The sequence below is a fragment of the Zingiber officinale genome, chromosome 7B (genome assembly GCF_018446385.1).
Source record: "Zingiber officinale cultivar Zhangliang chromosome 7B, Zo_v1.1, whole genome shotgun sequence".
NCBI lineage: Eukaryota > Viridiplantae > Streptophyta > Magnoliopsida > Zingiberales > Zingiberaceae > Zingiber > Zingiber officinale.
In genome coordinates this window covers 55,510,124-55,532,791 of record NC_055999.1, presented here as the reverse complement: position 1 = coordinate 55,532,791, position 22,668 = coordinate 55,510,124, and the positions used below count along the sequence as shown (strand labels likewise).

The 22,668-nt window shown below is 40.7% G+C and overlaps 1 non-coding gene across 1 annotated transcript; it reads left to right on the top strand.

Annotated features, from left to right (window-relative positions):
- Positions 1 to 321: 321 nt before the first annotated feature.
- LOC122007583 lies at positions 322 to 428 on the top strand. Its single transcript, XR_006119049.1, has one exon. It is a non-coding gene; the product is annotated as a small nucleolar RNA R71 (small nucleolar RNA).
- The last annotated feature ends 22,240 nt before the right edge of the window (positions 429 to 22,668 follow it).

Here is a 22,668-nt window from a genome sequence, read left to right as displayed (position 1 = left end):
ATACACATACTATGGCATTGACGGTGCTTGTATTTGTCCCCATATTTTTCCAACTTTTTGGTAAGAGCATCTAGCTTTGCAGACATCAAAGTGATTACATCTATATCAAATTTTCCTGATGCTTTAATTGGGTTTGCAGATGAATAGTCTCCACTTCTTTCTAATGCCCACTGATGATGTTTCTACGCTACACTTTCAATAATATCTTCGGCCTCATCTAAGCTTTTATTCATCAGTGCCCCTCCAGCTGTAGAATCTAGGGACACTTTTACATGGTAGTTGATGTTGTTATAAAATGTATGAAGCACTATCTATTTTTCAAGTCCAAGATGTGGGCATTGTCTGAGCATATTATTAAATCTATCTCATACTTCAAATAATGATTCCAAGTCTGACTGTCTGAACCTTGCTATCAAATTTCTCATATGAACAGTTTTGCTAGGAGGATAGAATTTATCCAGAAATTATTACTCACATTACTCCCAAGTGGATATGTTATTTGCTGGCATAGAATTTAGCCACTGTTTGACTCTATCTCTCAAAGAAAACCCAAACAATAGTAATCTTACTGCTTCTGCTGGAACACCGTTCATTTTCATTGTACTACAGATTTCATAAAAGACTTCAAGATGTTGATTTGGATCTTCATGTGGTTCACCCCCAAATTGATTTTGTTGTACCATAGTGATTGTCCAAGTTTTATTTCAAAATTATTGGCTTCAATGGATGACCTTGTGATGCTAGACCGAAGCCCTCGTGCATATAGTGCTACGTAATTCTTGAATGGTATGTTTGTCATAACTGAATGTTCTTGTTCTTCTTGATGTCTTTGCAAGATTCTTCTTCTATGAAAAGTTATGTCAATCTTAAGATCAAGAGGTAATAGATCTCCTGCAAAGTTAGATCTACGCATACAAGAATAAGATTCTAAATATTTTTATCACAGAATTTAAGAAAAAGTTAAACTGAAATGTTGGAAATATAAATGCAGAATTTGAATTACAAATAAGGAAAGTAAGGTAAAATTACAAAAATAGAATTTCTAAAACTAGTTACAAGTATGTAATAGAAAAGAAAGAAAAGTTTAGTCTAACTCAAATGATTATCTCTAATGTCATAGGCGCAGTCCATGGCAACAGTACCAAAAACTTGTGACATCACCACAAGTGCACGGTTTCGTCGTCAGTAATAAAAAGATATTGATCTCGCATGGGACTAGTTATAAGCAATAGAGATGTCTCACGAAGAATTAGCTAAACAATCAATCGGATAAAAGTTGTGTTGAGCAAGAAACTAGAAATAGAAATAAGAAAGTAAATGAGAACTTTAGTTTTTTCTGGTGTTTTAGGAGTTCGGTTTCGTTGTAATATTCATCAATGTAAAATGGTTCACCAACTAATATCCTCAATTAACATTGTGGCATGTTAACATGCATTTGTAGAAAGTTGCCGGTTATCTGCTACAAAAGACAACCGGCAAGGGGCTTTGATCGACATCATTACTCACTAAATAGATATGATTCATATGAAGTCCGTTAGCAGAATTGTTTGTCACTAGCGTCTCTTGGTCATACATCACAGAAACACATCTCTACTTAATATACATAATGATGAAGATAATAATTGCATTCATCCATCCCATCTTCTTGTAGAAACTTGCTTCACCTTTCAAGATGACACCCTAGATGTCTGTTAGTGAGACTGTCTGTCACTAGTGTCCCTCAGTCATACGATCTAGGGTATCCCTCCACGGGATCCACAAGCATCACAAACATTCAATCAAATATGATAATTAAGTCCAGACACATGAATCCACAAAAGATCAAATAGATACAAAACATGCCAACATCATCGAGATAGGGAATTGCATATCCATGAATTCTTACATCAAGTCACACCACAATTACTCTCTTAATCCTAGAACAAAAGATCTACTCTATGGCACAAGAAATACGATTCGAAGACATAAAGATTACAAGCATTCTAATCCCACATCCAAGAGAAGAGAAGAGAAGAGAAATGTTTATCCAATGGCGCCGAGTGATTTTCGAAACAAATCCTGAGCTTCCGGAGTCGATGTGGAGAAGGAGACAGCCTCAGATCACCGAATCAAGGCTGTAGATGATGGAGAATAACACCAAGATGGATCTCCCCAAAAGGAGATCCTTCCTCCCCCTATAAAGGGGAAGAAACCCCCTTTTATAGAGTTGGGGCAATGGCACCACATGGCCCGTGACACGGCTATGTGGCTTTGACACGACCTCCTGGATTCTGCTCTCAGGCAAGGTGACATGGTCATGTAGAGGTCACACTGCCGTGTTCTGCTTTATCTCTGAATGGCCTACACAATCGTGTTTCTCACACGGCCTAGACATTTTTGCTCTCTGGAGATGTTGCACGGTCATGTGGGTCACACGACCAACCTATGCTTGCTCTCTTGAGATATTGCACGGTCGTGTGAGTCACACGTCCAACCTACACGGCCATGCTCTAGATATGCTACTAGGATGACACGGTTGTGTGGAGGCCACACGGCCATGCCTTGCTCCCCCTCTGGTGAAGCCACATGGATAGTGTGCACCACACAGACAGAGTCATTTTTCTCCTTGCTTCTTTGGCATGGACATGTGGATCACATGGCAGTGTTGTTTGCCTTTGGTTGCTACCTGGATTGACAATGAACATCGGCTTCTCTCCACATTTGACTCCTGTCAACAGAAAATGAACAAAGAGCAGATCTCCGAATAAAGAAAATAATTATGCTGAAAGTAAAAAAAGGAATATAAAAGTGCATAGACAAAGCATGCGTAAAATATATGAATATGCATCAAAACATGCATAACAAGTGTATACAATCTACACACATCAATCCCATGTTGTGGTTATCAACATTCGCAACACTCACCGCCCACTGTGGTTAACAACATTTGTAGTGCATAGCACGTGATGCAATTAACAGCATTCGTTGCATGTACCATGCTCTGCGATTAACAGCATTTGCTGCATGCACCACGTGATGCAGTTAACAACATTCGTAGTGTTCACCACGCGCTGCGGTTAATAGTATTCGCAGAGCACACCACGAGTTACGATTAACAACATTCGCAGCGTACAACACACATTGTAGTTAAAATGTTATATAATTAACACTACTACTTATTTAAAATATCTATTCTAAATTTAAAATTTAGATATTATCATAATTTATCCATCACTTAAAATACAAATAAAAATTATAAAATACTATGAAAATGTGAATATATAATTTTTATTCATATAATAATTAATTTACAATGCTCATAAGTTTCTCTAAATCAACTGCAAAAATCATAAATTACTATCAATCAAAGTTTTCACTATCAATAGTGTTCAACATTGCTTCAATGTAATATGCATTCGTGTCATTTTCAAGACTTCCTTCTTATCCTTCATCCTATCTTGAAGTTCTCATTGATCTCTCCCCTTAGCTTCTATACCTTCTTGTTCTACTTTTATACCTTTTCTTTTCAAGGATTTTCTTCTGCAACATATTCACACATGAGATACAAAGAAAGGCCTAGTGAAGAGCATAAACAAAGAAGAAATAGAGTCAAAAGAATAGAGGATACTCAACTTCAATATTTGATATTTAACTCTCAGTGCAAAGTTTCTTTGAGAGGTACTTTGCTTCATTTAATTTCCTAGATTGCAAGTAAAATACAACATATTGATAGGAGTGTAAGGAATCTAAAACAACTAGGTTAAAATTAGATGGAAGCACTTTATCTTTCACCCAAACTAGTAATATATCATGTCTTGTAAATGTGAATATTTACTATATGTATGTACACAACACAGTAAGTTAGAATCTCAAAATTAGTTGTACAAAGAGAAGCATGAAAGTTGCCAACTATACAAAGAGAATCAAGACATAATGAAGGAAATAAAGTATCAAATATTTTTATCTAAAAATAATTTAGAGTATAGAGATTGAACAACCCTAAGTCTATGTCTACGTATTGAAATAATATGATGATGTCAATTCCTAATTTAAATTATAAAGTATAAGATTATCTGAGTAAATTAAATATAGAGAACAATTATCCAAATAATCAAATTGAATGGGAAACTTGATGCAACAAGATTACAAACTCAAATAACTATGAGGTTAAAGTAAAGAAGAAAATTAAGGCTGATAATATATTATGTAGGACATATAGTCAAATAGCAATGGATTTTAATAGTTTATCCAAAAATTACAAAGTGTTCCATAACATAAAAAGAAGCAAGTAACGAATACAAAATAGTAATTTGGCCATAACATAAAATGTTGGTTGATGAGCAAAGTAGATACTACTAATCTGTTTATCTGAGAATACAAGTAACTTCAAGATTGAGTGATTGACATAATTCAATGGAAGGGTTTTAGTGGCTAAAGTAGTGGGTCATTTTCATAGTAAAGCATATTTCATGTCTATATGCTCTACCAAGAACTTAACAACTTGGCTATACTACAGTTCCGTAAAAGGAAAATTTTGATAATTTGACTAGGATTGTCAACTTTTAGTTACATGTATATTTCAAAAATGATTCAATGAAAAAAGGTTCTTAACTAGCTTTCATATCCATGGCAAAAGAATTTCACGAGTAATTTTCTTTATGAATTTTTTCAACTCTATGTTTCTAGAAATTTTAGTCTGAAATCTATAATTGCAATATAGTTATGCATGCTAAAGAAAAGTTGGCCAAAGATTTGACACTGGTATCTAACAGAACACAGAGTTGTAAAATCTCTAGGTGTTTTAAGATGATGAAAAAGACATGGTACTAGGTTTTTGACTGAAACCTGGATCTAACTAGTATCTGCTCGTCATGCTCAAAGCATACGAGACATCAGGACGAGTACATAGCATGACGTACATGATAGATCCTACGGCTGAAGCATAAGGGATCTGATCCATGCGGTCTCTCTCCTCTCTAGAAGAGGGACCTTGAGTCTTTGAAAGACTCACGCCATGTGACATTGACAGAAATCCCTTCTTGGAGTTCTGCATGGCAAACCGAAGGAGTACCTTGTCAATGTATGTACTCTGACTTAGGCCAAGCAATCTCTTAGATCTCTTTCTATAGATCTGTATCCCTAGAATGTGGGATGTCTCACCTAAGTCTTTCATTGAAAAACAAGTCCCTAGCCAAGTCTTGGCATACTGTAGCAAAGGGATGTCTTTCCCAATGAGCAGTATGTCATCCACATACAATATGAGGAAGACAACTATATCCCCTACAACCTTCTTGTAGACACAAGGTTCATCTTCATTCTTGATGAAACCAAACTATTTGATTGCATCATTGAATCGAAAATTCCATCTCCGAGAAGTTTGTTTTAGTCCATAAATGGACCTATGCAGCTTTCATACTCTGCCAGTATGCTGTGGATCTTCAAAACCTTCAGGTTGTGTCATGTACACAACCTCGAGCAGGTTTCCATTCAGAAACATGGTTTTGACATCCATCTGCCATATCTCACAGTCATGGTATGCTGCAATAGCAAGCATGATCCGAATGGACTTAAACATCGCTACTGGAGAAAAGGTTTCATCATAGTCAATACCATGAATCTGCTTGAAACCTTTAGCTACCAAGCGACCCTTATAGATAAGTCCATCCATGTCAGTCTTTCTCTTAAAGACCCACTTACACCCTATGGGTTTTACACCCTCAGGTAGATCAACCAAAGTCCATACTTGGTTAGTGTACATGGATTCCATCTCGGATCACATGGCCTCTAGCCATTTCTCGGAATCTGGTCTCATCACAGCTTCCTGATAAGAGGTGGGCTCATCCTCTATGAGCACAACGTCATCATGGTCAGACAAGAGAAATGAGTATCTCTCAAGATGACGACGTACCCTATCAGACCTGCGAAGAGGTATGTCTACTTGAACTGGTTGTTTTTCCTCAACTCCTTGTGGAACATCATTATCCACAACACTTTGTGGTTCTAGTTCAACTTCCATCGAGGCTTCTGTGCTATGGTCCATATCTTGAACTTCTTCAAGATCGAACGTACTCCCACTAGTCTTTCTAGAAACAAAGTCCCTTTCTATAAATACCCCAGTCTTAGCCACAACTATCTTGTGTTGACCAGGAATGTAGAAGTAATATCCCTTCGTTTCCTTGGGATATCCGATAAAATAGCACTTGTCAAATTTGGGTCCTAGTTTGTCTGAGACTTGACGTCTAACGTAAGCCTCACAATCCCAAATCCTCATAAAAGATATCTGGGCATCTCTCCCAGTCCATATCCTATATGATGTCTTTATCACGGTCTTGGATGGAACTCGGTTGAGTATAAAAGCTGCCATATCTAGAGCATAGCCCCAAAGGAATGTCGGAAGATCTGTGTGACTCATCATAGATCGTACCATATCTAATAGGGTACGATTCCTCCTTTCGGATACACCATTCCACTGTGGTGTTCCAGGAGGAGTGAGTTGGGATAGAATCTCACACTCAGCTAGATAGTCACGAAACTCATGGCTAAGGTATTCCCCACCTCGATCTGATCGAAGTATCTTAATACTCTTGCTAAGTTGGTTTTGTACTTCATTCTTGAATTCTTTGAACTTTTCAAAGGATTCAGACTTATGTGTCATCAAGTACACATAACCATATCTACTGAAGTCATCAGTAAATGTAATGAAGTACCTATAACCTCCTCTAGCAGTGACATTGAAAGGGACACATACATCACTATGTATAAGACCTAACAAGTCAGTCGCTCTCTCATTGTGTCCACTAAAGGGAGTCTTGGTCATCTTGCCTAGTAGGCATGACTCGCACGTCTCATATGATTCAAAATCAAATGAGTCCAGCAAACCATCTTTATGGAGCTGGGATAAGCGTTTGTCATTTATATGACCTAAGCGACAGTGTCAGAGATAGGTTTGGTTCATGTCATTTGACTTGAACCTCTTGGTACTTATGTTATAGATACGGCTCTCATGGTCTAGAATATAGAGTCCGTTCATCAGAGGTGCACTACAATAGAACATATCTTTTAAATAAACTGAACAATATTTATCATTTATTATAAAAGAGAAACCTTTATTGTCCAAACAAGAAACTGAAATTATGTTCTTAGTCAAAGAAGGCACATAACAACAATCATCCAACTCTAGTACAAGCCCAGAGGGCAGAGATAGATGGTAAGTTCCTACAGCAATAGCAGCAACCCGTGCTCCATTGCCTACTCGTAGGTCTATCTCACCTTTCGTCAATGTCCTGCTATTTCTCAGCGCTTGTACATTAGTACAAATGTGCGAAGCATATCCGGTATCTAATACCCACGATGAAGAAATAGAGAGGTTGACTTTTATAACATGTATACCTGAAGTAGAAATCTTATTTCTCTTCTTCTTAAGATCTTTCAGGTATCCTGTGCAGTTCCTCTTCCAATGCCCTGCTTGTCCTTGATACAGTTGACGAAAATGTTCAACCATATCATAAGCAGTCATCAACTCATGTTGCTTCTGAAGCTCAGAGTTCATGGTTACGAGCATGAAACATGACACATCAAATGCGTCATCTTGATGCTTCTTGTAAGCATCTCGGTCAGCTTGCGTGGCAGTGGCAGGAGGTGCCTCGGGAATGGGATGCTCCAGGACGTATAATTTTCTTCTTGAGTGAGAACTATTCTCAGATTTCTGTACCAGTCCAGGAAATTAGCTCCGTTGAGCTTGTCCTTCTTAAGGACGGAACGCAGGGAGAAAGAGTTCGTATTTGACGTCATGGTTATCTACAATAGAAAATGTAGAAAAATAAATATCATATTCTATTAATCATTTAATTAGGCCTTTAACTAAATGATGCTCCCACTAAATTCTATAATTAATGTGGGACAAGATCCACATCATACTATGTCCTGAGTTAGCTTTGGCTAAATCGCCCAAGACTTAGTATGATCGGTAGGTAACTTATTACCAATTACATCTCTATGCAACTCTTGTTTATAGGATCAAGATCCACATTTATATTAAAACTCGAGTTAGCTTTGGCTAATACGTCCAAGAGTTAATATAAATGTGATTTTGTCCTATCTTCCAATTATTGGATAAATGTCTACAGTTAAACTTGATTTAACTAGTTGTACTCAATCTAATTGAGTTTTACTCACCCATGCGTTGATAGGCGTGACCAAGATTGTCCCTCCGTACCCTACCAAGATAATATGTGTTGCTCTATTTTGGCAGATTCAACAACTACTAGTGATCGAGGTAGTGATAGGTATCACGGTATGGTAGGCATTATGAGTTGACGCGATTTAGATCTAATCTAATCGACGATGTGTATCATATACTCAATTTAGATCAAATCTAATCGTGGAGGAGGTGCATCATGTGCGCGACTTAGATCTAATCTAATCGTCGAGATGTATCATATACGCGATTGATCGAATCGAATCGTTAAGGCGCTAATTAACTACTTTACTAGCATGCATCAAATACACACACACAAGCAATTAATTATACTATTTGTGATTAGTCATGACCCTACTACAATCTTCTCAAGCCAATGAGAAGATCAGATGGTCAACCTAGGGTCAACAGCTTCTCCAAGCTCCTCCCTTTGACCACCTTGTGTTGCTCGCGCCCTCCTCGTAGCTCCGTCTCGAGTGGACCGTCCACCGGATCATTTTGTACATTACAAAAGGGTGAAACTCGAGTTACATTCGAGTCTAAACTATTTACAACAAGAATATAAATGAAGGAAGGCACGATGCGGAGGTCGCGAATCACATATACAACACGCACAATCACATGACGGCACGCATGCCGTATTATGAATTACAACACAAATATTCCAATAAAATTGGGTCTTTTTGGGCCATGACCATCACAAATTATACATAATTCTAAATTATGTAATTTTCATAATTTTCTATAATTTTGATACTATTTTTTATAATTTTTATGAGTAAAAATTCCCGGCGGTCCCGATTAACGATTTTCAGGCGCAATCGCAGAACGAATCCCCTTGCGGGGTCAGGGGCAGCGCCCCTACTCATGATATAACCATCGCGAGTGTTCCTAAGCGATCCTACAGCGCCTTAGTCCGCTGTCCCAAAACGATTTGGGGCGAAACCTTTCCGTTTTGGAAAAATCTTCTCGGTAGTCGAAGCCTACAAGTGTCTAAACACTTGTGCTTCGCTTCTACGAGAAAAATACTCATAAAAACCATAAAAAAACCTAAATTTACAGAAAGTTACAGAACCTACATTTTTCATAAAAATGCAAACTAAAATCGTACACGCTTCGCACGTGGCTCTGATACCACAGTTGAGATTTTCGGGCCGCAAAACTGCTTTTTTCGTTGCGGAAACCCCGATTCTGATCCTACCGGATCCGTGCGAAGTAAATAAAATAAAAATTTTACATGTACGAGTTTCTTACATCTAGATCTACACTAGAACTACATAGTTGAGAGATTTTACCCTTGATGCGATGCCCTTCGCAATCCCACTCGTCCAAAGGTTCGCCGGATCTCGAGATCGTCAAGTGTATGATCCTCTATGCGTATCCACACGAACAAACTAGGCTGAGAAGACCAAACAAAGGTGTGCTAACACCTTAGGTGGTTCGGCCAAGGAGGAGGAGAGGGAGAGGAGAATGAGAGGAGGAAGGGGATGGAATGAATTGGCTTGAAATTGAAAAACAACTCATTCACTCCACAATAAGTGGTCGGCCACATTAAGGAGTGTAACCTCCTTTCTCATTTAATGTGGCCATTAAAGAGGAGATTTGTAACCTCCATGAGGTGGCACACACATGTGCTAGACTCAATGATGTGTAACACCATTATTGGCCACTTAATGTCAACTCACAAATGAGGTGGCATATAGTCAAGTCAAACTTGACTTTTCCTCTTCCTCTCAAGTCAAGTAAAACTTGACATTATAACTCCCATGGTTGATCAAATCCAACCATTTGATTCAAGTCAATTTAATATAATGGATCTAATTCATTTAATTAAATTGATTCTATGAGTCATAATCTAAATTAGACTCATTGAACACATGAATCAAATTGAGTCCAACTCAATTAGTTCAATTAGGATTACTCTTAATCTAATTTGATTCATCACATGAATCTAATCCTCTTGGTTCATCATATGAACCTAATCTCCATCTAATTGTCCTTTGTGTGTGACCTTATAGGTTCTTGTAACGTTGGCAATGCTTCTAAACCCATTTAGAAGCATAAGTAATGAGTGGTATCTAGCAACACATCATTACTACCCAAGTTATAAGAATGTTGAGATCCAACATCACCTTGTGACTACTAATTGTGACTCCTCACAAAATATGACAAGTGTCCTTCTATCCTAGACATCTAGATTGATCAATATGAAGCATAGACAGTGTCATCCTCTAATCAATCTAAATCTTGAACTCCAAGTAACTCACTCGATCAAATGAGCTCAATATCTTATATTGACTCATTTGGGCATGGCCATGCACTTAGTGGTCTCACTCTATCAAGAATATCGATGTCTCTCCCGTCATATAGGAGGGATAGATCCCATCTACATCACTCACATCCCTCCGCATAATTTGTTACATACCCAGTAATCGCCTTTATAGTCCACCCAGTTACGGGTGATGTTTGACGAAGCCAAAGTACGTAACTCCTTATGTAGGGAACCATGGTGACTTCAGGTCCAAGGACTAGTAGTCATTCTAATAGTCACATGAGAAAGTATATGACACTCATATAACGATCCATGATACTTTCTCATGGCGGGTCATTCAGTATACATTCTCTAATGCATACCCATGTGTCAACTTGATATTTCCATATCCATGACTTGTGAGATCAAGTCATCGAGTTGACCTACATGCTAGCCTCGTCGCATTAACATTGTCCCTGAATGTTAATACTCGACTAGGAATGATTAAGAGTATTGTTCCCTATATCATCTCACTATCGATTCAACCAATCGATTGATATAGGTAAGAACCTTCTACTCAAGGACGCTATTATACTTAGTTATTTGACACCAATATAAGTAAGTATAATAATCAAAACAAATGCCTTTATTTATATAAGAATATGATACAACAAGTTTATACAACAATCATCAAATGATTGGTTCTAGGGCTCTAACTAACAATCTCCCACTAGCACTAGTGTCAATCAGTGTAGGCTCTAAGCCCCAATGACCTAGTGTGACCATCATGCTTCCTCTGTGCCAAAGCCTTGGTCAAGGGATCTACGATGTTAGCCTCTGTGGGTACTCTACAAGTCTTCACATCTCCTCTCTCGATAATCTCTCGAATGAGATGGAAGCGCCGTAGTATGTGTTTGGTCCGCTGGTGTGAGCTAGGTTCCTTAGCCTGTGCAATTGTTCCATTGTTGTCACAATAGAGCTCAATAGGGTCAGCGATGCTAGGAACCACCCCAAGTTTAATGATGAACTTGCGGATCCAAACTACCTCCTTTGCTGCTTCTGATACAGTAATAAACTCGGCCTCTGTTATAGAATCAGCAACTGTGTCCTGCTTTGAACTTTTCCAGCTCACAACACCACCATTTATACAAAACACGAACCCTGACTGCGATCAATAATCATCCTGGTCGGTCTGGAAGCTGGCATCACTATAACCCTTCACATCTAGCTCGTCATCGCCTCCATATATCAAGAAATATTCTTTAGTCCTTCTCAAGTACTTAAGAATATTCTTGACCGCTATCCAGTGACTTTCACCTGGATCTGACTGGTATCTGCTCGTCATGCTCAAAGCATACGAGACATCAGGACGAGTATATAGCATGGCATACATGATAGATCCTACGGCTGAAGCATAAGGGATCTGATCCATGCGGTCTCTCTCCTCTCTAGAAGAGGGACCTTGAGTCTTCGAAAGACTCACGCCATGTGACATCAACAGAAATCCCTTCTTGGAGTTCTGCATGGCAAACCGAATGAGTACCTTGTCAATGTATGTACTCTGACTTAGGCCAAGCAATCACTTAGATCTATCTCTATAGATCTGTATCCCTAGAATGCCAGATGCCTCACCTAAGTCCTTCATTGAGAAACAAGTCTCTAGCCAAGTCTTGGCAGACTGTAGCAAAGGGATGTCTTTCCCAATGAGCAGTATGTCATCCACATACAATATGAGGAATACAACTATATCCCCTACAACCTTCTTATAGACACAAGGCTCATCTTCATTCTTGATGAAATTAAACTATTTGATTGCATCATTGAATCGAAGATTACAGCTCCGAGAAGCTTGCTTTAGTCCATAAATGGACCTATGCAGCTTGCATACTCTGCCAGTATGCTGTGGATCTTCAAAACCCTCAGGTTGTGTCATGTACACATCCTCGAGCAGGTTTCTATTCAGAAACATGGTTTTGACATCCATCTGCAATATCTCATAGTCATGGTATGCTGCAATAGCAAGTATGATCCGAATGGACTTAAACATCGCTACTGGAGAAAAGGTTTCATCATAGTCAATACTGTTGGGACCGAAAAGTAGCTAGAGAGGGGGTGAATAGCTCGTCTCGTTTGCTCGGTGTGCTTCGTTGCTTGTTTCTTCAAAGATATGGCAGCGGAAAATACAGAAACAATCACACAACGCTAACACGGTTGGTTTACTTGGTATCCACCTCACAAGAGGTGACTAATCCAAGGATCCACACCAATACACACACCCTCCACTAATAAAACTCTCCTTTATCGTAACTACCAAAGGCGGAGAAGCCCTACAAGACTCTCAGTACAAGAAGAAAGGAAAGGGAAACAAAATACAAGCTCAAAGCTTACAATGAATACTGAAAACCCTAACCCTAGCTTCTTCTTCTTGCTTTGATCCGCCTCTTGACTTGGAGAGCTTCCAAGATCCTTCAAGAACTGGTGATCTGAGCTTTGAGAGCGCTGTGGAGGAGCTGGCGAGAGATCGGAGATGAATCTGCGAAGAGATAGCCGAAGGAATCGTGCGCCTGTGGCCTTTATCGACGACAACGGTCGGATCCCGATCGATTCGATTATTCCCAATCGATCGGGGAGGCTTTGGATCGATCCACGGATCGATCCAGCGCTTATCGCGTGAAGCAGCAGCGTCCCAATCGATCCAGTGATCGATTGGGACCTCTGGATCGATCCACTGATCGATCCAGAGGCTCTCTGTTCGCTGGGAAAGGTCTGGATCGATCCACTGATGGATCTAGATCCTGGATCGATCCACTGATCAATCCAGCACTTGGTTTTTGCCCAAAACCAAGTCCTAAACCTCCCAAACCAACATCCAGTCAACCTTGACCTGTTGGTTCATCATGCCTAGCATCTAGTCACTCCCTTGACCTGCTAGGACTCCCTCACCAAGTGTCCGGTCAATCCCTTTGACCCACTTGGACTTTTCTTTCGTGCCAAGTATCCGGTCACTCTCTTGACCTACTTGGACTTTTCTTCATCATGCCTGGCTTCACTCACCAGGACTTCCAATCTGCCTAGCTTCACTCACTAGGACTTCTCTCCTGCCTGGCTTCACTCACCAGGACTTTCATACTGCCTAGCTGTTGGAGCAATCCCAATGGTCCGCGGGACCATGTGTTTTGGTGTTTGGGCAAAGGGTTTAAGTTAGGTTTATCCTTGTTATTTGATATGTGTACTTGAGGTGTGCAGGACTGCAGGTGACACATGTGACTCAGGTTGATAGCTTCGGGTCCGGTAAAGGATGGAGCATCCTAGGGACCATGGACAAGGCAGCAAGGACAATGGCCGAGGGAAGCGACTTCGAGGCATACGCGAAGGATGGCATTGGAGACAAGTCGCGGGCTTGGATGCATCCGAGGGACGAGAGCCAAAGGAAGTAGGCTTGAAGGCAAGAGGTCAAGGCTGCAAAGAAGAGTCAAATGAGTCGTGAGGGTACGAGTGCATGAGAGATTGTACTCGGAGTAAAATCCTAGTTTTAGGGTTTTACTGTAGCAGGTACTGTAGCGCACTGTAGCAGTTACTGTAGCGTACTGTAGCAGTCGACTGGTGTATGGACCAGTCGACTGATGCACTGTAGCAGATAGCCGTTGAGAGAGCCGTTGGGCTGGCATCAGTCGACTGGTGCAAGGACCAGTCGACTGGTAACGGGCAAATCAGGTTCTGATTTGTTCCAAGCTCTATAAGAAGGAGCTTGGTATGGCCGGCCAAGGCGACGAAATTAGACTTGGTTAAAGCCTAATTAGTAGTCACAAGAGCTCTCAAGTGTTTGTGGAATCCAAGAGGTCTTGGTGTGTTGTGGTGAGGTTTCTCCACCCACAAGGAGCGACTTGAGATAGCCGGAGTTTCCGGGGGCTAATCCACCGAAGGATCGGGATCGTCCACCTTACGGACAGCCGTGGAGTAGGAGCATCATCTCCGAACCATGTTAAAACGACGTGTATTGGTTTGCTAGTTCTTTTCTTTGTCTTTAGCTTTCGTATTCATTGTTTTAGTATTTGTATTTCCGCTTGCACACTAACGAATACGTAGGAAGCGAGTTTTGGGGGTGCCGTCTATCCAACCCCCCTTCAAGCCGGCCACCGATCCTCCAACAAGTGGTATCAGAGCGAGGACGCTCTCCGTTGGACTAACCGCCAAGGAAGCATAAGATGGTCGGGTTTATTGTCCCTCCAAAATTTGAAGGAGGAAGCCTTGGGGGCATCACCTTTTGGATGGTGAAGATGAAGAGCTTCCTCGACACGGATTGGGACACAATGATGGTCGTCGAAGAACCATTTGAAGCCCCAAGAGACAAGAAAGGAAAGAAGCTCCGAACACGACATTGGACGGAGGAGCAAACCTCACGATCGGAGGCAAACTCAAAGGTAATAGCAATTTTAATTGATTTATTGCCTCCTAATGTGATAAATGGTGTAGGTGAGTATAAGAATGCCCATGATTTGTGGAGCAAAGTGAAGAAATTTCCATGGGAGGAATTTTTGCCTACACAAGAAGAAGAAGAAAAATCCGAAGAAAGTGATGAAGTGGTCCAAGAGGAGAAGAAGGACCAATCGGATGTGGAGCCCAAGGAGTTGAGCTTAGTAGCTCAAGAAGAGGAGGTGGAGCAAACGGAAGTTGAGTCACGCTCAACTTCCAAGGAGAAAGAGGAGAAGGATGAAGAAATGCCATCCACTAGTGTGGATGAGGAGACATCCTCAAAGATTGAAGAACAATCCAAGACAAGTGAAGAAGAAGAAGTCTTGGAAATCAACCTAGCAAGCACCTCCACCGAAGTCAAGTCAAAGGACCATATCATTTGCTTCGGTTGCCATGAGAAAGGACACTACAAGAGTAGATGTCCTATGGGTAAGAAAGAGGTAAATTCTAAACCCATTCAAGTTGATTCGAATACTAATGTGGGTTGTAGAAATGATGGTGCCAAGAAGAAGAAGGAGAAGAAGCACATTAGATGCTTCACTTGTGGTGAAATAGGGCACTACCACACCAAATGCCCAAAGAAGAAAGAGCTCAAGAAGTTGGCGCATTTGAAGATGTGGGAGAAGAAGTGGAGGAAGAATGGAGGCTCATGTCAAGGGGGAGCTCCAAAGGTAAAGGGTAAGGTAAACCCTAATTTAAATTTGAAGTCAAATTTTAACTCCTCCATGCATGCTAGGAAAAATAATGTTAATCATTATATGCCCATGCAAAATTTTGGTTTTAAATATCATGATAGAAATAGGGTAAATGTAGATCATAACCCTAGGAGACCTATACATGATAGACCTAGACACGTTAAATTCTCATTACCTAAGGAGAAGAAGGTAATGGAGAACCAAGGCATTAATCCCAAGAAGGGGAGACACATGCCTAGGAAGGGTAGGTCTAGGAATGTCCAAGGTAGACATGTTGACTCTAGGGTTAGGAACCTAGAAAGGGAGAATCAAGCTTTGAAGGCAAAGCTTGATGGTTTAGAGAAATTCCTTAAGAGATTCACTATTGGATCTAAGGGATTAAGTATGGTGTTGGGTAGCCAAAAACCCAACAATGATAGATCGGGTTTGGGATACCGATCTAGTCCTTCCAAGGTTAAAAGAAGACCATGTGCTAGGGTGGCACATGATAAGGGCAAGGGAGAGTCATCCAATGCCAATAAAAAGAAATATGCTAGGGTTGCATATGATTATGGCAAGGATGATGTGTCCAAGGTCAAGAAGATAAGGAGATCTTCTAAGGGACATCATTGTGGTTTGGCCACAATAGATGAGTCACCTAGGGAGGTGGCTAAGGTTAAGAGCTCTAGGGGGAGCTCCAAGAGTCAATTTGGGACCCATGGCCAATGGATCTCAGGTGGGTTCTACTTGGGGGTCTAGAGGAGCCATGGAGTGTGCCAAATGGTTTAGAGACGGATTTGAGTCTCAAACCTAGGGATTTGGCACACATGGATTGTGTTTCATGCAAGAAATATGATATTTGGGGTCATATAGCATGATAATTGATTTTGGATGTATAGATGCCATATAAACCAATGCTAGGGATGCATTGTGGGTTGGTATGGGCAAATACATCAAAAGGAAGCCAAAACTAGGACTTTAGGTCAAGGTTCAATTGAACCATTTAGCTAGTTTTGGATTTTGTGTCAATCTTGGGATTGGTGATAGATACATTTTGTAATGTATTTTTCCCAAGTAGACAAGGGTACAATAGACCTCTCCACAAAATTTGGGGATTTTCGGAGGTCTAGGGAATTACTGGTGCATTTCTGAAGTTGGCCTGAAAAGGCTGATTTTTTCAGAAATAGGGTACCAGTCGACTGGTGCAGATACCAGTCGACTGGTGCAGATACCAGTCGACTGGTAACAGTGCTTTTGAGCACAGAATGTCTCTGTAAGCTCATTTTTTCGATACCAGTCGACTGGTGTCGATACCAGTCGACTGGTAACAGTAGATTTCGACCACAGAATGCTTCTGTAAGGTTCTGTCGAAGGGGGCAGTCGACTGATACCAGTCTGAAACTGTTTTCAGCATTGGTTTGTGACCATGTCAACTCACTTAGATGTATGGGATCCAAGGGGGATTAATACATGTGTTTAGGGTCAGTTTGGATGAGAAATTTTCAACAATTGGGATATTGTTGGAGAACTTTTTGGATGTTAGGCAAAGGGGGAGAATTAAGGTTTAGTTGGGAAAACCTTTAGTGCCTTTGCGTAGGGGGAGCCTTGTGATAGGTTCTTAAAAAGCCTTATGATAAAATCCTAGCTCAATGGGGAGCTTAGGTGTAGGGGGAGCCTTGTGATAGGTTCCAATGCTTGGTGCATTCATTCGGCGGTTGCCAAGTGTGTAGCCTTGGCAACGTAAGTCCATTCGGCGGAGTAAGTCCAAGTGTGTAGCCTTGGCATCGTAAGTCCATTGTATTAGCATGTTTATTTGCTATTTGTTTTCCCTAACTTAAACGTATTGCCAAACACCAAAAAGGGGGAGATTGTTGGAGCAATCCCAATGGTCCGCGGGACCATGTGTTTTGGTGTTTGGGCAAAGGGTTTAAGTTAGGTTTACCCTTGTTATTTGATATGTGTACTTGAGGTGTGCAGGACTGCAGGTGACACATGTGACTCAGGTTGATAGCTTCGGGTCCGGTGAAGGATGGAGCATCCGAGGGACCATGGACAAGGCAGCAAGGACAATGGCCGAGGGAAGCGACTTCGAGGCATACGCGAAGGATGGCATTGGAGACAAGCCGCGGGCTTGGATGCATCCGAGGGACGAGAGCCAAAGGAAGTAGGCTTGAAGGCAAGAGGTCAAGGCTGCAAAGAAGAGTCAAATGAGTCGTGAGGGTACGAGTGCATGAGAGATTGTACTCGGAGTAAAATCCTAGTTTTAGGGTTTTACTGTAGCGGCACTGTAGCAGGTACTGGTGTATGGACCAGTCGACTGATGCACTGTAGCAGATAGCCGTTGAGAGAGCCGTTGGGCTGGCATCAGTCGACTGGTGCAAGGACCAGTCGACTGGTAATGGGCAAATCAGGTTCTGATTTGTTCCAAGCTCTATAAGAAGGAGCTTGGTATGGCCGGCCAAGGCGACGAAATTAGACTTGGTTAAAGCCTAATTAGTAGTCACAAGAGCTCTCAAGTGTTTGTGGAATCCAAGAGGTCTTGGTGTGTTGTGGTGAGGTTTCTCCACCCACAAGGAGCGACTTGAGATAGCCGGAGTTTCCGGGGGCTAATCCACCGAAGGATCGGGATCGTCCACCTTACGGACAGCCGTGGAGTAGGAGCATCATCTCCGAACCACGTTAAAACGATGTGTATTGGTTTGCTAGTTCTTTTCTTTGTCTTTAGCTTTCGTATTCATTGTTTTAGTATTTGTATTTCCGCTTGCACACTAACGAATACGTAGGAAGCGAGTTTTGGGGGTGCCGTCTATCCAACCCCCCTTCAAGCCGGCCACCGATCCTCCAACACTAGCTTCACTTACTAGGTCTTTCACCTGGCTTCACTCACCAGGATTTCCAATCTGCCTAGCTTCACTCACTAGGACTTCTCTTCTGCCTGGCTTCACTCACTAGGTCTTTCACCTGGCTTCACTCACCAGGATTTCCTTCTGCCTAACCTCCCAGTCAGGACTTCCCAGTCAAGTATCCGGTCACTCTTGACCTACTTGACTCTTCTTCAATCAATATCTTATTGTCAAACATCTAAACCCAAACCAAGACTCAGCTTGGTTAACCAGGTCAACCTTGACCTGAGGGATGTTGCACCAACAATCTCCCCCTTTTTGATGTTTGACAATACCACAATTACACTTACAATACCACATGTAAGTTAGGCTAATCCCATAGCCTCATTCTTCATGCCACTAGGTAATGAAAGCATAAGTTAAGCTCTTCATTCTCCCCCTAAGAGGGCAACTCCCTCTTAGATAATGAAAGTCTAACTTACTACCTTTCACAAGTCCTTTCATTCTCCCCCTATTGGCACACATCAACCCATCCTTGAGCACACATCAACCCATGCCTCAATTTTGGGCATACTTCAACAAATCCATTGTTGAAAAAACTCTCCCCCTGAAGAGTTGCTCATCGTGATCACAACTTCACTCATTGTGATCAACACGATAATGAAGGTCCCAGACCCTTCATTATCCTTAACCCTACATTCTCCCCCAATGTAGGCAAATGTCCATCTTTGAGCATTATCCAATTGAAACCTCTTGAACAATGAGGATATCCACTCCCCATTAAGGTTCAAACATTCAACCTTGAGCATTTTCACAACAGAAGGTTAACCACCTTCCAAGGTTCATGAAAAATAGTTTTTCATGTCTTTAAGGAGTACCTCCCCCTAAACACATGGTGGTAACTTCTATCATTGCACCAACAATGACTCGGTATCCCTAAATCTTTAGGAAACCCAAATTTAGAAGTTTTGAGGTTCAAATGTTCAAAAGTTGAAACACACCTCAACCTAAACTTCAACTTAGCCTTCCTCAACCAATCCATCCTTGTTTTCACATGAAAACACCCTTTATATGTATACAAATATATTTTTAGGGGTTTGGAAAGGTTACATAGACTAAACATGGTTCAAAGATGCTGAAATCAGACCTTCCCAGCCAAAATCAGCAACTTGGATCGATTGGAGTTGGGTTCCAATCGATTGAACCTTGCTGAATCGATCCACTGATCGATTCAGACTTCCTGGATCGATCGGCTGATTGATTCAGCGAGCTTCTGCTCGCGGGAGAATTGCCTTCTGAATCGATTCACGGATCGATTCAGGCACCCCAATCGATCCATGGATCGATCGGAGCTCTGATAGTTGCTGAAATTCCATTTCAGTCAACTTCAGAGACCCCTAGAAAATTCTACAAAAATCCAAAAATCATGAAATTTCGTGTAGACAATCTTTAGGGTATATACTATCAAGGAAAAATAATTTTCTATGAAAATACTTCATATTTTTCAGAGATTTGACACAAACTTGAAAACTTGCTAAAACTTTAGTGTTTTCTTCAAGTTTGTGCCTAACTATTCAATGGCGAATACTATCAAAAGATAGCTTTCACCAAGGTTTTCCAAAAGCATTTTAAAAACATTTTCAAAACCAATATCCCACCATGTTCCTTGGGCTTAATGCACATGACTTGTACATTAGCTTTCCCAATGATGAGAAAAACACATAACTATGTGTTTTGATGAACTTAAAACTCAAAAGAATGCACTAAATCAACATCTTGAGTTTTGTTCATCATCCTAACATCTCACTTGTATCTAATGTGCACTAAAACACATACAAGTCATCTTATAGGTGTTTGTGAGATGTATATTTTGGTTTTGCCCTAATCTAGGGTTCATGCAAATTTATCTAGGCATTTTGAGTGGTAAACATCCACCAAGGATGTTACTTGTTGATTCACTTGTTAAACAAATGCCACTTGTTTATTCCACTTGTTGTAAACAAATGCCACTTGTTGAACTAATGCCATTTGTCCTTAAATTTAAAGAAACCAAATTAATGCATGATAATGTTATGGCATACATCAAAATAAAATAGCTTTCAAAAGAAAGATTCCTATAACTACATGATGTGTATGGCATGACATGGTATTTTTATATTTTTCATAATAAAACATGAATGTAAAAATACAAAACTTAATATGATGTCATGACATATAATGGGCAATCAATCATGGCAAGATTTAGCATAAATAAAATATACCTAGATTACCTACCTAAGTATCCTTAACCACTTAGCTAAACTCTAAATATACTACTTGTTTTAACCAAAAAAAATAACCTAGATTGCCCTAAATGCTTCAAAGAAATGCCAAAACCTAAATTGACATTTCTATTTCTCTTGATTTGTTTATGCCACTTAACAATTAAGCATATCCTCAAATGTTGGCATATTCCATTTTTCCTCAAGAGTAACCAATTAATTCAAGGCCCGGATTGCCTTAAATTTCCAAGAGAGTACCAAAATCCCAACTTGGTATTTCTCAAGGTTTTCCCAATTTGTGTCATTTTGAGATAAAATTAATTTTTCACCATTAGGCACATTTTACTCTTTCAAGGAGTAAATAATAATTCCATTTCATTTTCAAAGGTTAACAAAAACCTTGAAAATGCTCCTTGAGTGTCAATTTCCTCAAAGTTGGGTTAACTACCCTTCTAATCGGAGTTGACACTCTCTAACCCATCTATGGGGTAGAGAAGATGCTCCTAGGAACCCAACACCTATTGGTGCTCCTTGGATGCTCTAGGTACTCACTAGGGATAACTTTCCTAGATACCTTCCTAGTGACCTTGTTGGGCTTCTTATAAGCCTTGGTCACCTTTTCTAGGTCAACTCTAGGGATAGCCTCCCTTGTGACCTTGTTAGTGAATTTCTTAGACTTCTTAGAAGTCTTAGTCACTTTGGTTGCAAAAATACTCTTAGGAATGACTTCCCTAGTATTCTTGGCTTGACCACTAGACCTAGGGTTTGTTCCATAACTATATGAAACTCTATGGTAAGAGGGCACATCCTTCTTAGCCTTTGGTTTGTATCCCAAACCTCTATGGCCATTGGATGACCTTTGTGCTCCTAGACCTAGGCTATGCTCATTTTGCCCTAATAGGATATTTTCCATCCTTTTTAGGGTTTTTCCATTTTATCAAGTCTTGACCTCAAGACTTGATTTTCTATCATTAAATCCTTAGGTTTTGGTCCATGAGCATTTTTGTTCTTGGGCATGTATCTATTATCCTTAGTGTTCCCGCCCAAGTGTTTATCTACCTTCCTAACCTTAGGTTGGGTAGTTTTGGCATGTAGGGCCACATACTTTTCCTTAAAGCCCTCATGCTTTCTATTCTTATGGTAAATTGCATTAAAATGATAAAAATTAGAACTATCGTGCTTTTTACCATAATGTAAAGGGGTAGGCTCAATAAATGTTACCTTCTTCTTTACCTTGGAGGCTCCCCCTTGACTAGTGCCCCTTTGAGCCTTGACCATCTTCTTCCCCTTGGGGCACTGACTACGGTAATGCCCCTTTTGACTGCAAGAGAAGCATATAATATGCTCCTTGCTCTTCTTTGTGTTGGGGATGGTCTCCTTGGGCTTCACCTTGCCCTTTTGTGTCACTTGGCCCTTCTTCTTGGCCAATTTAGGGCACTTGCTCTTGTAGTGCCCATGTTCCCTACATTCAAAGCATATAATATGATTTTTATTATTAATTGAAATATTTATACCTTTGCTTGTAGGGGTGGCATCTTTTCCTTTGGATCCGGAGGTAGAAGCTTCCTCTTGATCGGACCTTGATTCTCCTCCATTTGATTTTTCTTGACTTGTGGAGGTAGAATCTTCTTCCTCCTCTTCGTCTCTTGACCCGGATGTAGAAGCTTCTCCTTCTTCTTGATCCGGCGTCACCAAGGATTGCTCCCCCTCAATCCTAGAGGTGGAGGCTTCATCATCTTGAATATGAAACAAGGAGTATGCTCTCTCCTTGTTCCCTTTGTTGCATTCCCTTGAGGATGAAGCTTCTTGGATTTCCTCTTCTTCGGAGGTTGAGCATCTCTCAACCTCGGAGTCCTCCTCTTGGTCTTGCCCCAAAGAGTCACCCTCTCTGGATTCTTCATGATCTTGTACAGTGGAGGGGATCTCTTCATGAAGCTTGGCCAATTTGCTCCATAACTCCTTTGCATCTTCAAATTTTCCAATTTTGCAA